This window comes from Vipera ursinii, assembly GCF_947247035.1.
Source record: "Vipera ursinii genome assembly, chromosome: 1".
Taxonomy (NCBI): Eukaryota; Metazoa; Chordata; class Lepidosauria; order Squamata; family Viperidae; genus Vipera; species Vipera ursinii.
This window is the reverse complement of record NC_139512.1, coordinates 306,125,811-306,150,365: the sequence shown is the minus strand read 5'-3', so window position 1 is coordinate 306,150,365 and position 24,555 is coordinate 306,125,811. Positions and strand designations below refer to the sequence as shown.

The 24,555-nt window shown below is 38.2% G+C and overlaps 1 long non-coding RNA gene across 3 annotated transcripts in view; it reads left to right on the top strand.

Moving 5' to 3' along the window:
* LOC310632037 overlaps positions 1 to 24,555 on the top strand; it is a 173,419-nt gene that overhangs the window by 53,435 nt on the left and 95,429 nt on the right. Inside the window, exon 3 of one of the 3 annotated variants that reach the window (XR_014490764.1) lies at positions 3,244 to 6,009. The exons of the other annotated variants lie outside the window; for them this stretch is intronic. This is a non-coding gene — a long non-coding RNA (uncharacterized lncRNA). Of the gene's footprint in view, positions 1 to 3,243; positions 6,010 to 24,555 lie in introns of those variants that run through there. 3 annotated transcript variants of the gene reach the window in all.

Here is a 24,555-nt window from a genome sequence, read left to right as displayed (position 1 = left end):
TTGTGTTGTTTCCTAGATTGTAAATGTCTTATTGTGAGATTATTTGTACACTAGTTCAAGCATTTTCAGAAAAAAAATTATTAAATAAACAGACTTATGCTAACATTTACTGAAATGTTGCAGCAGAACAGGGAAAGAAAGTCATATGAAAGCAATAATGCCTCAACTAGTACTATATAGTGGAAGAAGATTCCAAAATATAGTAGAGAAGTGAAGTATTGGCATTATTATTGAAACTGTATTTTATTCTAATTATCTTTTCAATGTACAGGTAGTCCTTGCTTAACAATCCTAATTGGGACCAGAAACTTTATTGTTAAGCAATGTTGTCATGAGTTGAAGATCATGTGGCTGCAGTACTTAGCAACAGAAGTTCTGGACGTCCTGGTGAGAATGTAGAACATAGAATAATAGAGTTGGAAGAGACCTCTGAGGGCTTCGAGTCAACCCCCCTGCACAAGCAGGAGACCCTATACCAGACATGTCAAACACAAGGCCCGGGGGCCAAATCCAGCCCGCGAAGTGGTTTCATGTGGCCCGCGAAGCCATCCTGGAAACAGTGAGGGAACAACCCCCACTGCCTTGGCCCTGGCCCAGAGACCCTCCTTCTGCCAGAGACCCTCAGATCTGTCCCACTCCTGCCCAGGTCCCCATAGGCACCCTTGAGGCGAACGATGTAGAGCTGGCCACACCCACCCAGTAGGCCATACACACTCTAGCCACGCCCACCCAGGCCACACCCACCCGGCCCCCTGAGGGCAACTGCAATACTGATGCGGCCCTCAATGAAATTGAGTTTGACACCCCTGCCCTATACAATTTCAGACAAATGGTTGTCCAGTCTCTTTTTGAAAGCCTCCAGTGATAGAACACCCACAATTTCTGAAGGAAAGCTATTCCATTGGTTGATGTGGTTAAGCAAGGACCACAGATGTCATTAAGTGAGGACCTCATATGTCCATGACTTCCAACTTCTTGTCATTGACTTTGCTTGTAAGTAGCCAACAGGGAAACTCACGTCATTCTTGTAAAAAATCATTTTTGTATTTATAAATCTTCATAATCCAAAATAGATACTCTAGATATTTCCTCATCAATGTAATTGCATTTTCATGATACAAAGATGTTTTACATATATCCCATTTCCATTCTTCTGTATGAACTATAACAAAACACATCTATTTTGCTGTTCTAGCTTGCAAACCAAGTTAATAATCTGTACTACATTTCTGCTCTTAAAAGTCCAAGAAACTTTACTCCTTGTTGCTTCCCATTTTCCATTAATGAAGATATTCAGCTGAATTAGGCAAAAATTGTGGAGCATATTTTCATAACAATACTACTGTATTCAAAATAAAAATTAGTGGGAGAATGTCAGCCATTTTTTTTTCTGGAAGAAGATCAAGAAAGAAGGGGATGCCATAAAGAGTTATTGGATACTTTATTTGGAGTTACCCAAAACATGTTCATTTCCAAGGGACACATAGTTCATGTTGAATTGGAGAAAAATGGAGCCAAATAATGCTTGAACTGTATGGAGGTTTTCCCCTCTACATTGTATTTACCATTAAGATAATATAAAACACTATTAATTTAAACAGGTTTTTATGTTTTAAATACAAACGGGGGAAAATAGTTTCTATAGAAATATCACATGATTATATCAAGGAGAGAAAATTAGGAAGCATTATAATCAAAACTGGTAATGTAACATAATTGGTAATCATAATGGTGAACACTTAAAGCTTTACTGAAACCATTACCTAAATTCCAATAACATAAAACAATGTTTTAAGACAGAATTTATGGTTCCATTACTATTTTTAAACAGAGCTCCCCATTGCTAGATAAGTATAGCATCTTACATTTGAGTTTCTGGTTTTCTCCATTTTCAAATGCTGAGTTAGTTGCCCATGAAGTCCATTAAGTTGCTTCCCCCCCCACATATTTAGTCATATGATAAAGTAAAAAAGCTTTTATACTGTTGTGGGTTGAGATCTGGTGAGTGATTTGAACAAAGCTGATACATAGAAATAGACATTCTAGACAAGGGATGTAGTCGTCATAATACATATCCATTATCTATGTGACATCAGGCTGTTGGAGTTTGTCAATTTTTCTTAATGTATGTCAATGATTTGCAGTGAAACTTAAGTTTACATTGTGAAGAATTCAGAATTGCTTTATATATCTATATATTATCTAAGAAAATTACATTTTGCTTCTATGGAATTCTGATATGTATCTTGAAAGAAATACAGCATGTGATTCACGGTTTTTACTACCATGAGAAATGAAAATCTCAGGCAGATGATTTGGGGCACAATGACAAAGGGACAAATGGCTCATTCATTCACAAATTCATTCATGTGTTTTTGCCTTTGTAGTTTGTGGTGGTGATGCTATTGGAGGATGTTCTTGAAGTAAAAGTTTAAGCGATCCAACAACTAAACTCACGTATATACCTCTTAGTAAAATACATTCACATTCTATTATGGCTGCTGATTTTGTTTTCTACTTATGACATACATAAATACATAGACACTTTGACGCACATATACAGACAAGGACAACTTAACCACATGTATTTCCCAAGTCAGGAATTCCCCAGCTACATAAGAATAAAGTCACAGACTCATAGAAGTTATAAATTTGGTTGCAGAAGCAATTATCTCATTCTCCTTCATTCTTTCCCAAAGTTAAAACACTCCCAGCTCCTGAAATAATAATCTTCAGGGATGTAGTTCTACTATTTAAGATTCTTGTGGATTTTATCAAATTGGGAACTATTAGTAAAGAGACATGCAATCATTGGCCACAGGCTGCTAGCAAACTCATATGATAGACTGATTCATTTTTTCTCATTTACATCAAGAACAAAGGTAAAAAAATATAATGAGGCATTCGTTCATTTCCAAATTTTTGGACTGTCTCTGGAAAACCCGGTATTTTCTTCTGTGCTATATCACAGATCAGGGAATGTGATCTGACTGGACAGTGAGAATTTTTGCATGAATTTGCATGATTTTGAGTATCCCAATAATGATCACAGGATTATATCTTTGTAACTTTTGCCATATTCTCACACTATGAGTAAAAGGACAGTAAAAGAAAAGTTCTGGAACTTGTATTAGATAATTCATATTGCAATTCTGGTAAAAGATACACTTGTCAAAAGACCTATTTAAATAAAGCGACTATAGAATGTTTACTGCATCTCTCCTCTCCTCTCCTCTCTCATAGTGGAGAAGTTTATGAAACAAACCACTAGTGCAAAGAAAAAAGAAAAAAAGAAGAAAAAGAAAAGAAAAAGAAAAGCATAATGGAACAAATTATACAATGACTCAATGATGGGGAGATTGGGTTGAATTTACTTTTTAAAAGACTTTGGATGACTGGAGCGTGTGCGAGAAACTCTGAAATTTATTGCACATCATAGAAACATCAGTCCAGAAGGCAGCTAGAAACATACACATGGGAATTCTAAGCCTGTGTTCCTCAACCTGGGCAATTTAAAGATGTGCGGAGTTCAACTCCCAGATGGAATTAGGGTGTTTTGGAGTCCAGACATCTTAAAGTTGCCCATACTGAGGAACACTGTTCTAAACTGACTCTCCCAACCTAAAATGTGACATGATGAAGATGTTTGAAATTTTTTAAGTTAGCTTCTTTACAAGGTGAAAAGGATTATGTGGAAAAAGTCCACATATCATTTTGTAATAAGATGCATGCAAGTGTTCTCCATTAGAAAATCTTGAAATTTCTTCTGTCCCCTTAAAGAGGCATACTTTTCTTCTTTGGTTCATTTCCAGTTTGAAAGCTGAATTTGGGGATGAGACAGCCAAACAGATATAATGGAGATATATAGCAGCCTGTCAAATGTATTCGATAAAAAAACCCAAATGTATTTGTATATATTTTGGTCATAATTAACTTGTCTTAATATACCTTAACACAAGTCAAAGAACAAAGTGATGACTTCAAAATTCAAATGTTAATAACAAAAAAATTGATGACCATCCCTGCTCTCCAAAATAGTTTGAGAAGGATTGCAACAAAAATAAGATAAAAATCAGAGTATCTAGCCAAGTATTCTTTCATTACAACAGTACAGTAACTTTCAGAACATTACTATCAAATTTCTTTGCCTTTTGGCAAGTCAAATTGTTGTGTTCACTGAACTTTATTCATGGAACATCTTTAATCTGTTCTAGTCTGCTTCTTTGTCATCTGGAATAAAGCACTTTATGAAAAATAAATACATTTAAAGTAATTGAAGAGAACTTTTAAAGACAGATCATACTATCTTTTAAATGGCTTGATTGGAATTTATGGATTTGAACCAGCAATGAACCTACACTTGAAAGCTGGTTTTGGTGATATAAAACTGATCTAAAATCTCTTATGACTAAATTATACATCATGAAGGATACAAGAATTTTATTTTCCTTTAAAAAACAGAGAAAGAGTCCATCATTTTGCTCTGAGCTACAACCCATGGACGGTAGTGTGTTCTTATAATATTCAGTAATCCTACTCTCATCAAGTTATTAACTATAGAGGTGGAAAAATACAAATACTTCAGTCTATGATTCTAGACTGCTTGTTTTTCCCATGCTTCTCTCAAAATCCAAGATCCATGCAGCTGTTTTACTGGAGAAAAACCGTATATTCTAATTGTGTATCCTTCATTTCATGTTTAATCAAGCATGTAGAAAAAGGAAGTGATTCTTTTATCCATTCCTTTGTACTCATTATTGTGTAGTGGGTCCGACGAAAGGAAGAGATGCCAGCCGGAGTACGTGTTCAGCTCTTTATTGGAGGGGGGTAGCGTACTGAGGGATGAGGGTTACCTGGCCTCCTTAAATACCTAGCCAGGTAAGCGGACAGCCAATGGGGTTGGCCCTAGTTTTCCCGCCGAAACTGGGTTTCCCACCAAAACCGTTCAGGCCAACGCCCCCTGGTGGCTGTTGCTATGCAGGTGCCTAGATACATAACACTCATGATACAATGAGCAGGTACTCAAGATGTACTTTAAGGCAATGTAGTGCAGGAAGAGGGAAGAAGATTTTTGGATTAGCACTTTTCTTCTTTTTCATTCACCTGAACTCAGATAGTAACTGCTTCTCTCAAAGGTATAGTTAAAAGTTATTTCATTAATTAATCACTGAGCTTTACCAAGGAGTTGATCATAAAGACAGATTTTCATGTTCTTAAATATTGACTGGGATTCTGAAAGCATCCTGAACATGAGGCTTACAGAAGGAAACAAGGTTTCATCCTGACCTGTGAATCCAGCAGACTGTTGCAGATTATCATTAATGATCATTTGTTTATTTGGAAAATGTTAAATTCCTTCCTGATGGAATAAATCACTATAAATCATGGCAGAACATCCTATGGCTAACAGATGCTTCTCTAACCTTTTATATAAATCTCAAAGGAAGGAGATCTTTCAATATCCCAACCCAGCTTTCCCCATTTGCTGAATAAGTTAAGAAACAACAATTTTCCACAGCTGCTTGATAATATCCATTGGACTAGCCATGTTTCAATGTTAACGAAAATCCTCCTAAAGTGAAAGATGCTTAGATCCCTGGTGACAATGTGATTGCTAAATGCTAACATCTGATTGTATACAACTGTTTATTATATAGCCATAGAAACTATTACAGAAGAGGTCAGACATATTAACATCCTCTTCACACACAGTTGGGCTTTGTGTGTTCAATTATCTTTGCTCTTCCTTTAAGAATCCATTTGACTTCAAAAGCAATAGCACAACCAAACGGTCAGGCGGATGTTCAGAATAAAATAAAATTTTGAAAGACTCCAAGGGGTTATAACCTTATTGCTTGTGGTGTCTCTATCATTCAGGAATGTGAGTTAGGAACTTTCTTGGTTGATTATAGAGAATTGTTTCCAAGAGTTGCTGATATTCATAAATGTCTAGTGCATTGCCAATCAGATGATTCACAAAAGTAATAGAGCTAATATAGTAAAGTAATTCAGACATTGGCAAAGATCCGGAAGATCCAAGTTCATGTTCATCCTTAGTAATGGAGGCTCACTGATGACTGAACTAATTGTTCTCTCTCAGCCCCACCTACCTCACAGGGTTTTTGTTATGGGAGAAAGTTGGAGGAAGGAACATTATATATGCTGCCTTGAGCTCCTGTACGAAAAGTGGATTATAAATCTGTAATGTATTGGGCTTTGTCTTGTTAAGGGAACATCACGTGGGTTAATTGCTGGTAGGTTGTTTAAGCAGGGAAGCTGGCTAACAGCTCCCAGCTCCTCAGACAACCCGTCTCCAGCGCTGCCATTGGCTGCCTCTAGGGTGGCAATAGGTTGTTTTAAACCTATTGGCCACTGCCTAGAGGCCAGGGTATAAATTGCTGCATTCGCAGCCCTGTTTCTCAGTTCAGTTCAGTTCCTGCAAGCAATAAACAATGATCTTTGCTGAACTCACTCGCCTCATCTTGTCATTGAAGTCACAAACCCAGTATCTAACAAAATCTATCGTTATTTAAACAGATAATCAAGCAAACAGACTAAACCAGAGTCATCACATCAGGCATAGCCAAATCCTGTAGCATTCAGATTGATCTGGGTAAATCTCATGAAATCAATTTAGTTTGGAAAACCAATTCACTTTTCTTCAGAAAAGTTGTTTCCATGAATTTAGTTCAAATCAACCTGGAGGCATTTAACTCAGTTCAACTATTCAAATCAAGTTTGATTGAGAGATTTGATCAGAGCCTTTGAATTGTATTTTCTAATTATATATTTGCACAGCCCTTACTGCTACTTTTAAAACAGATCAGATGTTTGAAATACTATCCCAGCTCCTTTTCACATAGGCAAGCAGACGTCACTCAGAGAGGTAGCATATACTTTTTTTGTGGATGTCTTTTATCAAAATTTGATCTGATTGTCCTTTGGATGTATATTTTTTGATGTTTACAACTGTCCTTTAGTCTAGGTATTTTTTCTCTTTTATTCTTGGTTTTTTATTTGCTACCTTGGCATCTAGCACTTTTATGAAAATTGGCTCAACATAAACTGAAGTTATGCTTGGTTTCTCGAACTATTTTTCATAACACTTTCCTTTTCCATTGTGGTGTCTGGTGCCTTACTTCCTTGTTTCTTTTTTGAATCACTTTGCTTCCCATTTGCCCAGAGAAATTTGTTTGTCTTGTACATCTGAAGAGGAAGCTCCGGTTCTTGAAAAAGTACCTATTGAATTCAAAGCCTGGTTCTGTTTAGGATGTAGCATTAGTTTTAGTTTAGACAACCTGCAAGGACCTGCATCTTGTTTTTTGAAGTCTGTGGTAGAAGATAGATCAAGGATGGTATATAGATATTTTGGTAAGCTGCTCCATAAAGTCTCTCACTGAGCAGAAATATGTTCAGACAACTTACCAAATTTCAACTTTTCAGACTAACAGGATTATTACAGCATCAGAGCATAGTTGTCCATTGGACCAAATATATAATTGTGTATATTGGGAAAAGATGGCTATAAAATGCACATTAGGTAAAGTATATATAGACTTGTTGGAAAAAGATAAAAATAAATGTTTTTTTAAAAAAATATATGATTAACTATAGGTACAAGTAGAATGGGCTGCGTATGTTCTGATCCTAACATTTTGTTGCTCTTGGAACACATGATTTTGTTAGACTATTAGCTTTTTAAAAAATCACGTAGAACTGATTAGTCATGGCTAGTATAATTCATTTTATATAAGAGAAGAAAGGTTACATTTTGCATTCAATATTTCAGTGAAAATAAAACAGCTTACTTTACAGATAACAAGGTGGTATTAACATCAATGTTATTTGTGAAGATATGTCAATACATTAGGATGTTCTGTTTAATACATGGCTTAGCCTTATACTTAACTTCCTGTCATTTATAACAATTGTTCCTTCTGATCTTTTCCTCCTGGGTAAAACCAGCACTTGCCATTTCCCTGCTGCACCCCCTGTCCTGGTCCAGGATTCCTGTTAATGTTTGAAAACTGTCAGCAAAGGCATTTTTCTCTTAATGGGCCTGATTAACATTGTGTGTGCATTTGGATGACTAGCTCCACATGTTCATCCAGTTAGAGAAGGGGCAATGATTCCTTAACAAAAGAAGCACAGAAAAAGGTTATCACTCATTTAAGACAATCACTGCAACTTCCTCAGCTTTTTCCACTCCATTGCTACTTATATGAGTAAAAACAACACCCTAAATGGAAATCTTCTTGTCTTCTGGGCCTAGTTAGGGCCATGTGACTTCCTCCCAGACTTCCATGAAAATGACTATATTAGAAAGGTCTACAATATTGATATTGGCTTTGGGAAACTCAAACAGCAATTCCACAGGGAAAGAAGTGGCATGAGCAAGGTCTATGGAATGTACAGAATCTGAAAGGAGAGAACCGGTGTGTCCTTTTTTATAAGTTGCACATCACTGTTCTGGTTTTGTGCTTTCGCCCTACTGAACATAAAGTCCTCTTGCAAGTGACTGGTTAGTTTTTATTGCAGAAAATGCTGATCCCAGCATAAAAGTCCTTTCCATCCAGTTGCAATGGCATGCCACAATATTTCAGAACTGACATCTTCTAGGATCACATGAGCCTGTGGTGGAAGCAGAGGTTTCCTCAGGCAAATATTCAGCTGTGCTGCTGCAGCTTGAGTTTGCTGCATGACTGACAGCTCATGCTCTGGACCCAGGACCGAATTCAGATGCCTATCCGGAGCTTCTCTTAAACATTGTTGGACTGTGCCTCAATTCATTTGCCCTCAATTCTGCACCAACTTAGTTCAAAACGCCAGTCCGAGCTCATCATCAGGAACATCAGCACACGAAGCAAACATTCTTCAGATGAAGAACACAAAGCGGGTTTTCCCCAAAGCCTTGTAAGTCCCCCTGCGTAGACTTCTCTTTTTTAGGAGATCTCAGCAACTGTTGTAAATACTTTTGCATGTGCCTCTCTCAAGTATTGCCTTTACCGAAAGAATACAAAATGTATATCTGATATGTTCACATACAAAAGTAGAACTAATCATTACATTTTAATAGATACATAACAATCTCATTAGAATACTATATTTTCTGCAGGTTTAATGGCAATGTGCAACATCAAGGCTCTAGCCTTCTTTTTTTAACATTCTTTATCTCTAAACTGGAGATGCTCTGACATGTTGCTGGAGAAAAAAAAGAATTTCCCATAGTGCTCCTTTCCTTCCATTATGCTTGACCCCCTTCTCTAAGATTTTAATACTCCAATCATCTTCAACCAATTAATTATTCTTGAGTTTCATTTAATACCATACAATGCAGTGGTATTTAAAACGGAAGCAACGTTTTATGATAAATACTAATCAACCTGTTATGTACTCAGCAGACACACACATTCCCCTCACACACAATAAGGAATCCCTGGCAGCCGTTGACAACCGTCAAAAGGCTGCCGCGGCGTTTCCCCCCCACTGACACGGCAAGCGGCCGATTCTGACAGCTGTCAAACTGCCGCGCATGCGCAGTGCACTGACAGCTGTCAAACCGGCCGATTCTGACAGCTGTCAACTGACGTGCAGGCGCAGTACACTGACAGCTGTCAAACTAAGCTTAACCGCGCATGCGCAGTCCAGCCGGAGCTGTCAAAGCTGCCAGCTGGCCCCAGCAACAACCCGCTGTCAGCCGCGCCTACCTTAGCCGGTCTCTTCCCTATTGGGTGTTATTGTTAGGCGGGAGAACCCCGCCTGTTTATTGGTTCTAAACAAAGTTGTTGATGTTGCTATTGACTATAAATACGGGGGATTCCCGGTGGTGCCTCGCCCGGGACCTCTGCCCAATAAACAAGTTCTTTTTGGACCGTGCCTACTGTCTCCTGTCGTCCCTCAAGATACTCCACAACCACATTTCTTAAGTTCTCCTAAATCTATCCTGAGAACCCATTCCTACACATTATATATTTTCCTGGGTGATAATAGGACAGTCTTTATTCTAGAATTTAAACCCTTAATTTATTTAAATGTGCTAGGAAAAATGGAAAATATGCTTTTATGCTGTGGAAACTAATAATATTTTAAATGTATCAAGAACACTATTTTTGAAATAATGTAGGATTATAGCTGATGATTTCTTAAGATAGTGAAAGCAGACTGAAAAACTGACTTTTAAACAGAATGTCATTAAGAAGAACCGAGGATAAAAATATGGAATTTTAATTTAAACATCTGTAGGTGTTTGATGTTTTACAGGCTTTATTATGTAGGTGTTCTATCCTATAATCTGGGAACTTTTTCAATCCTCCAGTTGAGAATATAGAAGTTGGAATTACTTGGTAGTTTCTTTAGATTTATTAGGGTGCTCCTGTATATGAGTGTGCGGGGAAATTGTTCAAGTGCAGAGTTTTGGCAGGACTGGCAGAAATGATGTGCTCAAATAGTTTTGTGATACAGATAATTCTAAGAATGAATATAGAAGGAAAAATAATAGGTCTCTATTGAATAAAGTACATATATACATAGGCTTGAATCAGTTACATTTATAAATATATAATAGGCACATTATAGCATTACAGATGTCGAGGTATGGTTCATTGATCCAGGAGCTGTTTCTATTTTCCACTTGGATATCATGTAGCAATGCATACACTCCTCACCTTACATTTTGCCAAAAATGAGGAAAAGGAGTGACTTAACTTGCACATAAATTCAACCCACTCAGAAATACAGATTAAAAAAAAATCAAACTGGGTGGTATTATAAGAATAGTCCTGTTGGAGGAAGCCAAAGTGAATAATTTTCTGTGAATACACAGTGAATAATTTCCAGGAAGCTCAAAAAATGGACAGTGGGGGAATAGTCCTCTTTCATCTTTTTCTTTGTGTCAATTGTTTTTCGAGGTACGGTGCCTGTAATCATGGAGGAGTCATTATTTCTGCAGTATTCTACTGTCTCTCTATTTCTTATTCTCCTGTTGATGTGGGGAGAGAAGAAAACCAAAGATGTGAGTTCTTTAGGATATAAAGAGCTCTGTGTACATTTGGGAACTTTAACAGAATAACAGTTGGAAGGGACCTTGGAGATCTAGTCCAACCCTTTGCTCAAGAAGGAAAGCCTATACTATTTCAGACAAATGATCGTTCATCTTTTCTTAAAAACCTCCAGTGTTGGAGCACTCACAACTTCCGGAACCAACTTGTTCCGTTGATGAACTGTTTTTACTGTCAGGAAATTTATCCTTAGTTCTAGATTGCTTCTCTCCTTGATTAGTTTCCATCCATTGCTTCTTGTTTTGCCATCTGTTGCTTTGGAGAATAGATTGACACCCCCCCTTCCTTGTGGCAGCTCCTCAAATATTGGAACACGCTATCCTGTCACCCCCTGGTCCTTCTTTTCACTAAACTAGGCATACCCAATTCCTGCAACTGTTCTTCATTGTTTTAGCCTTTGTTTTAGTGAGTTTCAGAACTTTGAAGGATACTGCACTGTACATCAAACCTATAAAGCTTGATTGTTACATTTTGGGCTCTTTTCAGAATCAATTGGTGGGGGAGAGGAAAGTAGTGAAGTGTAGAAATAGAAGGATTTTTCTCTCTTAATTATTTTGTCACTAAATTTTAACTATGTGATTTGGGCCTTTCATGATTTTTTGGGAAGGGAGGGTAAAGTGAAAATAGGAGCAGTTCATTTTCTGGAAGCCATCTATTCCCATTCCCAGATTTGTTTTGTAAAAAATATGCATTGCCAGAATCCAACATTTTGGCAAAGGAATATTAGCAACACAGTCTTGGTTTTCTGGGGTGCTGCAGATTGGGTGCTGGGGTCGTGCATGTGGTCTTCAAAGCAGATCTCAAGGTCTCTACTGAAGAATATTATGGAAAATTTAAATGGTAGTCCTTGTAAACCATGTAAACCTGCCCACAGAAGAAGGATCAGAAGACATTTTGACATAGTAATATGTTGGCCAACAGTATATTGTAGCTTGCAAAACATTTTCTTAAGGAGTCTTTCTGAAGCCTCCAGATTTTTCAGAAGACAGATCTCTTAATCCCTGATCACTGAATATTTTAGTTAAGGCTGGTGGAAATTGTGATCCAAATTAATCATGGATGTCACCAGTTTACAGAAAACTGATTTAAACTGCCCATTTTTGAAATACATTAATATAAATGTGCTTCAGTGACATTGTGGGATCAAGAATGTGCTCAGCAAATATGCTTCTTACCAAAGGGATCCTTTATCCGTTTCTTCTTATCCGACCTCAAATTTAAATGATATTTCAATAATTCTTCCCCCATTTTTGTATTGTTTGCATGGTCTCTTTTTCCAAATGCAGTTTTTTCTCTTGTCTTTGGGATAAGTGCCCTGTATTTTTTATGGAGAGGCCAAACAATGTATTAAAAATGGAAATATTATCCCCTCACCAAAGCCCCTACAAATTATAGTCCTACTTATGATTGCTATACAAGTAAGCCATTGCAAAATATTTCAAGTCTATAACTCGTTTTACAGCAACACATGATTTTTTACAGCACAGTTTCCAAGTTTATGGCCTCTTTTTCTTTAGATGCTTGTCCCAGTTGCATCTTCTATTTCAGCAAATATGGGAAAGAAACTATGAGAATAAATGGATGCTCCATATGAGCTGCTTTCTATAAATGGGCCATGCTAAATGACTATAAAATGGTTTTCCTTTGGAGCTGTATTGAGCTGCTAACACATTGATGAGGCAAAATCTACAGGGAATCATTATTTCCATTTAAGGTATCCCAACTTTCATGCCTTGGTTTAAATTGCCTGAGGGGAAGCATTTCAAATGGATGAAGTGGAGAAATTTGCACTTCCTTAAGAAAACATAGAGTATTTCCTTCCTTCTGTCAGAAATGAAAACAGAAAATACAAACTAATTCATCATGAGATTTTCATTTTATGGTTTTCTCTCTAGCATCCCCCCGGACTCACTTTTTCTTTTTTCCTCTTGTCAGCTTTATGGCTTATAACTATGATGGATGATCCTTTCTTCTATATATCATGTAAAAGAATTTAGGATTAAAATCTACTTGAATTCACAGCTTGCCTTCTGTCACCCTACCAAGCCTCTTCATAACACATGGAGCTAAATATCAGAAAGAGACATCAGTGCAGCAAAAGGATGGTATTTTATTGTACATATTTAATTGGACACTAGTGTAAAGTAAGGAAACTGTCATGCTTAAGAGTTAATGTGAATTAGTAATATATTGGGATTCATTACTTGATGAACTGACATTCCAAATGTGAACCTTCTTTTGAGGACTTTTTTTTTACAGATCATTTTTTTCAAGTGCAATTTCCTCTCTCCTCTCCTTAGTCGCTGCATAAATTTCAAGTGATCCATAGCTCTGATTGCAATCCTGAAACACATACTATATTTTCAAACAAATTGCCCCTTGTTAAGAGCAGGTTTGTCTTGCTGCTTCTGCTTTTGTAGAACCTTTCAAAACAGCAACATCTAGAAGTTTAAGGGTGATTGCATGGACTTTTCATACCAGTAATTTGTAAACAGTTTCAATTTAAGGGCCACGTTTTCTCTTTCATATATTGATTGATTTTATTTATACTCCACCTCCTCTGTAAAAATTAAATGAAAAAATTAAAACTGGGGAAATATTCATTATCAGTTAGAAAGCTGGTCAAAGAGATGTATAGTATGAGAAAGGTCCAAATGCAGCTTCCAAGGGAATGCCTCCATTGCTTTGCAACAGTGTCCATTCTGTGTGCCAGATATAAAAGTCTCCATTTTTTTTAAAAAAAAGACTCTCCTGACGATCTAATGAACTCAAGCGGTTCCTACCAGGAGAACTGCTCATTGAGATAGTCAGGTCCCAAGCTATTTTGGAATTTTAAGATTAATATCAATATCTTAAATGGTCTTAGTAAACAACTGGAAACAATGCAGATTTTTCAAGTCAATTATAATTGATTCTGCTATCACTTATTTGCAGTATTTTGTACTAGTTATATTTTTCAAAAGTAGTCCCATGTGGTGCCTTTTGCAGTAGTCCACACAGAATACATATCAAGTGTGAAATATTGCCTTTAAATAAAAACCATTGGATATAATTTGCAATAATACTGTTTATCAGAGTCACCACTGGTGGGCCAGAAGCAGTTAAGGATCAAGAAATATTCATGGATGTATGCCTTGGGAAAATACAATACCTAGAAACATGTTGAACTTTGATCCTAAACTCCAGTTTCCTATTGACCAACATGACTCCATTTTGTTTAACTTTAGTATAATTTCAGTTTGTGTTCCCTCATTGAAGTTTACTGAACTTTGGTATTCACAATATTAAATTACTCCTTGGGGTGGGGTTTACATGATATTAATAGCTCTTATCAAAAAGCTCTGTTGATTTCCTCCAATACCTTTATGAAATTGTTAAACAGACTTTAAGAAAAAAGGAACACTGTGGGATACTACAGATTAATGGCCTGATGTTGATGGTAGCTCTAGCATCACTTTCTGGAGGTGATAAGGTATGAAGGATAGAACCATTCAAAAACACTCTCCCCTTGTCCAGAATGGTTGTGATGAAACTAGCAGAGCTGCAGTATCTGTACAGGATCTACTTAAGGAGATTTGCTGAAGTAATCAAATAAATTCTGAATCTGATAGAAAGACTGATTTAGATGGGTCAAGGTATTAATGTTGATTTTGTTGGATACATTATCCCATCCATCAAGTAGTTTCTTGCATGGTATAGCATAGAGTAGGAATGACCTATCATGCTTCCCATCTCTGTTGTGCTGCTTTTATGTAGACAAAAAGTTTAAGGTTGACCATTCTTGCTAATTATAAGCAGAATTGTTTCAAGTGGGTCTGAAAAATACTATGTCCCTTTGATATAGATCTATAAGATAATGCAAAAATCTTTACCCATGGTTTATATTTTCCTTTCCTTCCTTTTCCTGCTTCCCCGCCCCACGATGTTAGCAGTTAGTTTGATATTTGTTGGTGTTTAATAAATAAACATCAAGTTGTATTTTGCTACCTGAACTGAATGGGAGATGTGCTTGCTCTGATCTTGAGATATATATTGACTGGGAGTGTACTTGGTGCAAACTTAACTGGAAATTACTCACAGTAACTCCAACAGGTGCAAGCACATACTATGAAATGTAGAGTAGATATGGTGAAAGCAAACATTTAGTAATAAATCCCTTTTCCTTTATACAGTATTTTTGTTATAGTGTATATTCTTTCTCTGTTCTATAGGTTAAATGATTTGGGGTACTAACTGAGAATTTTCTAACCCCCCCCAATCTTTTCTGATTCTTTCCACTCCATCCCATTTCTATAGCCTATTCCCCAATGGGATGAGTTTCTAAGCTTTTCATCTTAGTTATTATTGGAAAAAGCCTTTGTATATTCAAAAAATCAGGCTAATTTAATAAACTATTAGCTGAGGTTAATACACTCCATATGTTTCTCTAAATCATAATATATACTGTACAGCTTTGTTGTGAGTTTTACATGCACTATTTTATAGATTATTAGTACTGTGCCAGTAATGAATTTTCACTTTTATTTGGTAAGCTTGAAAGATAGTTTCTGCAGCTGCTAATCCAGAAGAAGGTTTTGTTTCTGTCTGAAACCATATCGGAAAACATGGAAGGCAAACTGTATTTAAGATTTAGCAATTATGCTGGCAGCATCTTCTGGAAACCAAGTCTGTAAATTTTATTACTATTAAATGTTTCTAATGGGAGTTGACAAATAGTTGAATGGATCTGCTTTTTCTTTCCATTTGGCAAAGAAAGGAAAGGAAAATATTTCCTTATTGCACAATGAGAACTACATTAATAGAGAAATCCATTCGTCTCAATACTGTAGAAGTATCAGTTAAGCTAACTTTTTTGGGGTTCTCTGTTACATGAAATGATGAAATTATAGGGTGCTGCAGGGAAGTCACAAAAATTTATGAGAGTCTTGATCAATTGAATTGGCAATTTCTGTTGAGAATGTTAGATAAAATGGATTTTGGGGAAAATTTCTTACAGCCGATTAGGGCATTATATCAAAAGCAAACTGCCCGAATTATAGTTAACAATAGTCTGACGGCAGTATGTAATATTGAGAAGGGTACAAGGCAAGGATGTCCGTTATCGCCCTTGTTATTTGTATTAACTTTAGAGATATTATTGAACAAGATTCGGAATTCGGAAAAAATTAAGGGGATACAAGTTGGAGATCAGGACTATAGATTGAGAGCATTTGCAGATGATCTGGTTGTTACAGTGACCCAGCCAGAGAACTCTGTTGTGGACCTGATAGAGATAATAACACAATATGGGAAGGTTTCTGGATTTAAAGTAAACATACAGAAAACTAAAATTTTGGCTAGAAACATGACAGTTTCACAGAAGGCCTTCTTGGAAGGATTAACTGGATTTGAGATTGTTAAAAGGGTTAAATATTTGGGGGTAATTTTGTCGCCCTCGAATACAAAGCTATATAAAAATAATTATGAAAAATTGTGGGGGAAAATTCAAAAAGAATTGGAGAGTTGGCAAAAATTACAATTGACTTTGTTGGGACGGATTGCAGCAGTGAAAATGAATGTCCTGCCCAAATTTTTATTTTTATTCCAAATGATACCGATTCTTAAGAAAGACTCTAATTTGGAGGAATGGCAGCGTGGTATCAATAAATTTGTGTGGGCAGGGAAAAAGCCACGAGTTAAACTTAAGATTATGCAGGATATTCGTGAGAGAGGTGGCCTTAAATTGCCTAATTTTAAATTATATTATGAAGCTGCTGCATTAGTAGGAATAAGTGATTGGATCAATTTGACGCAATCGAGGTTATTAAATCTTGAGGGCCATGATTTGTTGTTTGGCTGGCATGCATATTTGTTGTATGATAAGAAGGTAGGTACTGTGTTTAGGACGCATATTTTAAGACAGGCATTGCTGAGAGTTTGGAAGAAGTATAGACATAAGCTAAGTTGTAAGATACCATTGTGGGCAATTCCAAAACACGCAATAGAAAATATACATGCTGGTTTCAAACACGATGAGACTACCTACAAGGAAATTTTAAGTTTGGAAAGGAATGTTTGGTGCTTGAAATCATATAGCTTCTTGCGAGAAGAGAAGGTTGTTCAAACATGGTTTCAATATACTCAGTTACGGGCCAGGTGGAAAGAAGACCAGAAAATTGGATTTGCAACGATTGATGAAAATCTGATAAAGCAAATTAGAAATCAGGGACCTGCACATATTAAACGGATATATCTTGCATTGATAGAGATTGATTCAGAAACAGAGCTTGTTAAGGACTGTATGATAAAATGGGCCCAAAATATCCAGGAAGTTATTACAATGGACATGTGGGAGAAGATCTGGGTGAGGAATGTGAAATTTACTCAAGCTCAAAATTTAAGAGAGAATTTTTATAAGATGTTTTATAGATGGCATTTAGATCCTAAAAAGCTTGCAAGTATGTATCCGAATTATCAGCCTAAGTGTTGGAGGTGCGGGGTTGAAGATGCAACATATTTTCACATATGGTGGACATGTAAAAAGGTTAAGGCCTTTTGGATTAAAATTTGGTGGAATATACAGAAGATCTTTAAAAGGAGGATAAAGTTTTGTCCGCAATTTTTTTTGTTGGGAATAATTGTTGATGCTACAGTGGTGGACTCCAAGTTGATGCTGAATTTAGTCACGGCAGCAAGACTTTTGATAGGACAATATTGGAAGAAAGAGGAGCTGCCGACTATAGAAGAATGGACTTTAAAGGTTTCCGACCTGGCAGAGATGGCGAAGATATCGGCTTATTTGAAAGATCACTCGCAAGAACGTTATATTATGGAATGGAGAAAGTGGATTGAGTTTATCCAGAATAAGTATAGGGTTAAGAAGTTTTATCTAGCATTCGAATAAGTCTTCTTTCGTGTTTTTTCTTTTCTTTTCCTATTTTTTTTTATATATATTTAATAATGTTAAGTTTTGTTTGTTCTTATATAAGTTAGAGAGTCATGGTTTTTAGAATTTATGGTTGTTAGTATATGGTTGCTTATGATTGCTTTTATATATATATACCTTGTATTTAGCTCTGGGAAGTCCGGGGGGGGAGGGGGGTGGGGGGGAGGGAGGGGAGGGAAGAGGGAGGGAGGAAGGGGGGAGGGAAGGGGGGAGGGAAGAGGTAGGGGGGAGGTAGGGAGGGGAGGGTGGAGGGGGATGGGGGTTTTTAATGGAAAATTGTATTGTAAAACTTTTCAATAAAAAAAAAAAAATTTATGAGAGTCATAAAACTGTTATTATGGGCGACAAGTACAATTATAGATATTTTTGAATTATTCCTTGTCCACATGCCACATTGGAAGAAAAATCCAGAGAGGCACAATGGCTTGTAATAGAGACATGGCTGAAAGAAGGAAAAAAAATAAAACCCTCAGGAAAAAAGCTAAATGAATGTTTGACTCAATTTATGTTACCATTTGTGTGAACAACAATAGCTTTTAGAGGGAGACGGCTGCTTCTCATCAGTGTAAATGCCAGTCAAAAGACAAGCATATTAATTAAACATTAATTTAATTTAATTTAATTTAATTTAATAACATTTATATACCGCCCTTCTCCCTGAGGACTCAGGGCGGTTCACAGGGCAGAATAAAATAGCAAATACAAACATTAAAAGGTGATTAAACAATTGCCCTAATTAAAAACAATAGAAGTACAGTTCTAAAAAACCCCGAGATAAAATTAAAAGACCAAAAATAAAACAACCCCACCGATCCCCATCAGGCTAGGCCAGCTTGTACAAACAAAAATGTCTTGAGATCGCGACGAAAGGAGCGAAGATCGGGCGCCATCCGGAGCTCTACCGGTAGCTGATTCCACAGCTCCGGAGCGCCCACAGAGAAGGATCTCCCCCTGGGGGCCACCAATCGACATTCTCTGATCGGTGGCACCCTGAGGAGGCCCTCTCTGTGGGAACGCACAGGGCGCAGGGAGCTTGATGCCGGCAGCAGATGTTCCCTGAGGTACTCCGGCCCCATGCCATGGAGGGCTTTAAACACCGTTACCAGTACCTTGAATCTCACCCGGAAGACAACTGGCAACCAATGCAGCTCACGGAGCAGAGGTGTAACGTGGGAGTATCGGGAGACTCCCAACACCACTCTCGCGGCTGCATTCTGTACCAGTTGGAGCTTCCGGGTGGTCCTCAAGGGCAGCCCCATGTAGAGAGCGTTGCAGTAGTCCAGACGAGAGGACACGAGCGCATGAGTGACCGTGCACAAATCATCCCGGCTAAGATAGGGCCGCAACTGGCGCACCAGGCGAACCTGGGCGAAGGCCCCCCTAGTCACAGCTCCTATGTGGTCTTCTAAGGTGAGCCGTGAATCTAGGAGGACTCCCAAGTTGCGAGCCCTATCTACGGGGGGTAATAGTTCACCCCCCATAGCCAGAGGTGGAATGTCCGAATAAACCCGGGATGAAGGTATGCAAAGCCACTCAGTCTTGTCGGGGTTGAGTTGAAGTCTGTTCCTCCCCATCCAGACCCGAACCGCCTCCAGGCAACGGGACATCACGTTGAGGGCATCACTGGGGTGGTTTGGGGTCGAAAAGAAAAGTTGGGTATCATCAGCGTACTGATGATACCCAACTCCAAAGCCACGAATGATCTCACCCAGGGGCTTCATGTAGATGTTGAACAGGAGAGGCGAGAGGACCGACCCCTGAGGAACTCCACAAATGAGAGACCTCGCGGTCGACCTCTGCCCCCCTGCCAACACCGACTGCGAACATCCCAAGAGATAGGAGGAGAACCACTGTAAAACTGTGCCTCCCACTCCCAATCCCCTGAGACGCCGCAGCAAGATACCATGGTCGATGGTATCGAAAGCCGCCGAGAGGTCTAATAGGACTAGAACAGAGGAATGCCCTCTGTCCCGAGCCCTCCAGAGATCATTCACCAGCGCGACCAATTGAAGATAGCACTGCAGCCGATAAATACTATAATTTTACAAACATGTCTCCTTTTAGAACTCTTAAGTCAGATTCATGATTATCTTATGATAGTTCACAGAATATGGAATCATATAGAACTACTGTAAGTACAAACTTAAAAGTTACCTAGATGTTATAACACTATGCGCTCTCTCTCTCTCTCTCTCTCTCTCTCTCTCACACACACACACACACACAACTGTGATCTAATTAATATTCCCCCATAACTCCCTTCACCAAAAACCCAGAACTGTCCCAATTATGTCCAGCCACAAGCAGAGCAATGCTAGTCTATAGAGCCTAATGTGTCCACAAGGCACTTGAAAGTTTCCCAATCAAAATGAACCCACCAGGCAAAATTAAATTCACAATACAAGAGGGTTCACAAGGAATTATCCAAATCAAGGCAAGGTGTCAATCCAAACAAAAGCAAGAATCGCAATGACAGAAAACACACAGCTAGGAAATGAACATGTTGTTTCCAGCCTCATTTCCATCCACCTGCTGTGCTAAACAGCTAGCTTCTGGTGCACCCCATCAAGAAGGGCAAGGCTTTCTCCTCATGAGTAATCTGGTTGACTTTCTCTTCTCCTGCCTTTTCTCTGCCCTTCTCTGAGCCTTGGATCAGGCTCAGAAAGCAGTTCCTCTTCCTTATCACTGACTGGCTGCAGCTGCACCTTTTTCCACCTGAAGCCTCAGGCTCTCCTGCTGCTGTGCTTGAGCCAAATCCCTCTCAAATGGCTGCTTGGAGCCATTGACCAACTACCCTCCAGACATGCCTGGTTCATTTTCCTCTGAGCTGATATCTGGAGAGATATCTGGGAAAGCATTGAGGGGAATCATTACCAACACCTTCTGTGAGTCTGGTTCTTATTATCCCAGAGATATAGTCCATATAGAAATAAATACTGGTTTATAACTTTTATTATTCCCTTTCTGAACTAAATGCTTCACTCATTCAAACAGCCATATGCACAAATCCATTTCAAAGCCTAGTGGCTAGAGGTTGATGTCCAGAAGAACTGAAATAGGAATTCCTCCATGCATGGTATTTCATTCTATGGGATGAGTCTAAAGTAGGACACTTTTTATCTAGTTTTATGGCTCTCAATAAGGCATGGCCAATCCCAGTTATTCTTTCCAAGCTTCCTGGTACTTTTCTACTTGGGTACCATCACCTATATCCATTGGAATTCACACAGGATTCCATTTCTCCTTCTGCAGATTCCTTTTTTTGAGCATTGTCCCTTGTTGAATCTGCTTAGAAGTCTTCATTTTATTTTTCACATTTTGAATAACCTGAACATTCAGAATCCTTATAACTCTGTAGTTTGCTTTCATGTATCTATTCACACTTTCACAAAAGCAGATAGTACAGAATTATGTATCCTGAACTAATAGCTACAAATCAATATATATTATATCTACATAGTAATACTGGCAGTAATATAGTTGCAACACTGAAAGAAATTCTAATGCCCTTTTCTTGCTGAGACAGAATAAGTGGAAATCATAACCTTGTAAGTAATGTTTTAATAGCTATATTTTGTTGCTGTTAGCTGCGAAGTCATATCCGACCCATCGCGACCCTATGGACAACATTCCTCCAGGCCTTCCTGTCCTCTACCATCTTCTGGAGTCCATTTAAGCTCACGCCTACTGCTTCAGTGACTCCATCCAGCCACCTCATTCTCTGTCGTCCCCTTCTTCTATTGCCCTCAACCTTTCCCAGCATTAGGCTCTTCTCCAGTGAGTCTTTCCTTCTCATTAGCTGGCCAAAGTATTTGAGTTTTAGCTTCAGGATCTGGCCTTCTAAAGAGCAGTCAGGGTTGATCTCCTCTAGGACTGACTGGTTTGATCGCCTTGCAGTCCAAGGGACTCGCAGGAGTCTTCTCCAGCACCATAGTTCAAAGGCCTCAATTCTTTGGCGCTCAGCCTTTCTTATGGTCCAACTTTCACTGCCATACATTGCAACTGGGAAGACCATAGCCTTGATTATATGCACTTTAGTTGGCAGAGTGATGTCTCTGCTTTTTAGTGTGCTGTCTAGATTTGCCATGGCTTTCCTTCCCAGGAGCAAGCGTCTTTTAATTTCTTGGCTACAGTCCCCATCTGCAGTGATCTTGGAGCCCAGAAAAATAAAATATGTCACTACCTCCATTTCTTCCCCATCTATTTGCCAGGAATTGAGAGGGCCGGATGCCATGATCTTGGTTTTCTTGGTTTTCTTAAGCTATATTTACTAAAGCAATAAAATAATGAAATAGATCAAACACCTGTTAAGATATAAGTACAAGTAATTATATGCAGAATATTATTTCCTCCCATTCAAATATTTTGAATCTTTTCTTCATAAAATGAACAACTTATAAAGCTATGTTATATTGATTTGAACACATATGAAGAAAGTATCATCTTGTTCAAAGAAATGCACATGGAAAAATCAGTGGAAATCAAAGGAATGTAGGAGATCGAGCCATGGGATGAGCTGTAAAATTTGCAATTTGACCTTATATCCCTAAATGAATATCCAGATCCAGCTGTTTGGATAAAGTTTATTTGGATAAAGTTTATTTCCTAAAGTCATTAAGTTAATTTTCTCTAGTTACTAATATATTATATTGCTATGTTATAATGGATTTTGCCTCCCACACCCCCAAATCAGATCTAGAAAGCAACTGAGTGTGGTTGCCTATTCTCTTGTTTCATATGCTACAGAAAAGATATAGTCCACTGCAAGAATTCTTCAAACACACATATGGTGTCATGGCTTCATCGGATCCTGGTTTGGAGGAGGATGAGGAGTTGGAATTGGGACCTCTGATGGGGAGGACACGGTCGTCTCTGAACGAGGGGAGAGTGCAGGAGCTGAGGACAAGGAAGACCCAGGAGCATCTGGCAATAGGATTCAAGACTACTATCTATCCTCCATTCACATTTCACAGCTTGAATGTTGATCAGCAGACAAACTATTATTTGAAACCAACTCAACAACTTGAGAACACACATCTAGCCTTTCTTTCCAAATACAGGGAAGTTGTACATGAGAAGTGGCTTCTTTTGCTGAGCCATGTTTTCACAGATAAAGGATCTTAGTTTTCTTTTCTTTAAGATGTGCAAGTAAAACCTGCTGCACCTAAGAATTATGTTGAACTAGAATACTTGCTCAGCTGTTCAACTATTCTTATTCCCATTTCTTTCCCATGGGAATTGTCTTCCTCCTCCACATTCTTGCTAGCATTTCTGCCTTCAGGATATGCTCAATTATTGTTCAGCTGCTCTGAGCCTCTTCTCTTTTAATTTCTTTCCAAATAATTTTGGTTTTGGATTTGTATAAACATTGGAAGTCTCCTAATGAATCTCCATTTAGCAGACTTTTAATGCAATAGGGAAAATTTATACCTGGATATGTCTACGGCACTCAAAATACTTCAGACAAGATACTATTTTAATTTTATCACATCTGCTCTGATTTACATCATTTATGTAATCACTTTATTAGCCTAATAAATAAACTGGACACAAATTACGTAACTTGCATAATAATCATTTCTGTAATCTAAACTACAAAGAGTTGCTGTGAGCATAAATGATAGCTGTTTTGTTCTGTTCACAAATGCTGAGCAGCCATTTGGAAGAAATATGAGGTAGTAAAAATGCTACTTTTGATTAGTAAGTATTAGGAGCCCATGGAAGCCATTGATTAGAAAATAAAATGGTCCCCTAGTATTAACAGTGGTAGAGGACAGGAAGGCCTGGAGGAATGTTGTCCATAGGGTCGCGATGGGTCGGACATGACTTCGCAGCTAACAACAACAACAAAGTATTAACAGTGATGTAAAATATACTAATTATTAAGATTTAATCAACTGGTTTCATATACTGTCCCATCTAACCACAAATACAATTGAAATGACTTTCATAAATGGGAAGGCAATATAATAAAACATAGTAAAAACCTTCTTGACAAACTTGATAGTGATATCCTTTTTATTTGTCTGTTGAAAAGGGAAGTGAAAATGAATGATAAAAGAAGGAAGGAAAGGAAGGACATGGAGGAAAGTCCATACTACCTTGACCTGCATCAGTCTCGAGTATGTCTTCCGTGACACACACCATCCCTATGTCCCTTGTCTGACCCATGCAGCATCTCTTGTGCACATATCCCCGCATCTTTCCAACCTGCATCGCCACCCTGTGATGTCCCAGACCCACACAGCAAATCCTTGCACACTCTCAAGCACCCACCACCCTCCCACATTCCACCTTTAACTGATACGGCACCTCTCATTCATTTCTGCTAACCCTATGTATTCTTGAACTATGCTATTCCCTCACATCCCCTACCTGACCTACACAGCACCTCTTGCTCATCCCCAGGCACCCTTCCTGACCTATTCTACCCACCTGGTGTTTCTGGTGTAGACTCACAAAACTTCCCAGCCCAAGCAACAGCTGCAATAATGATAGCATGATGGGGAGGAAAGGGAGAGTAAGAGGGAGATTGAAGGAGGCAGGAAAGGGAAGAAGGAAAAAGAACAGTGA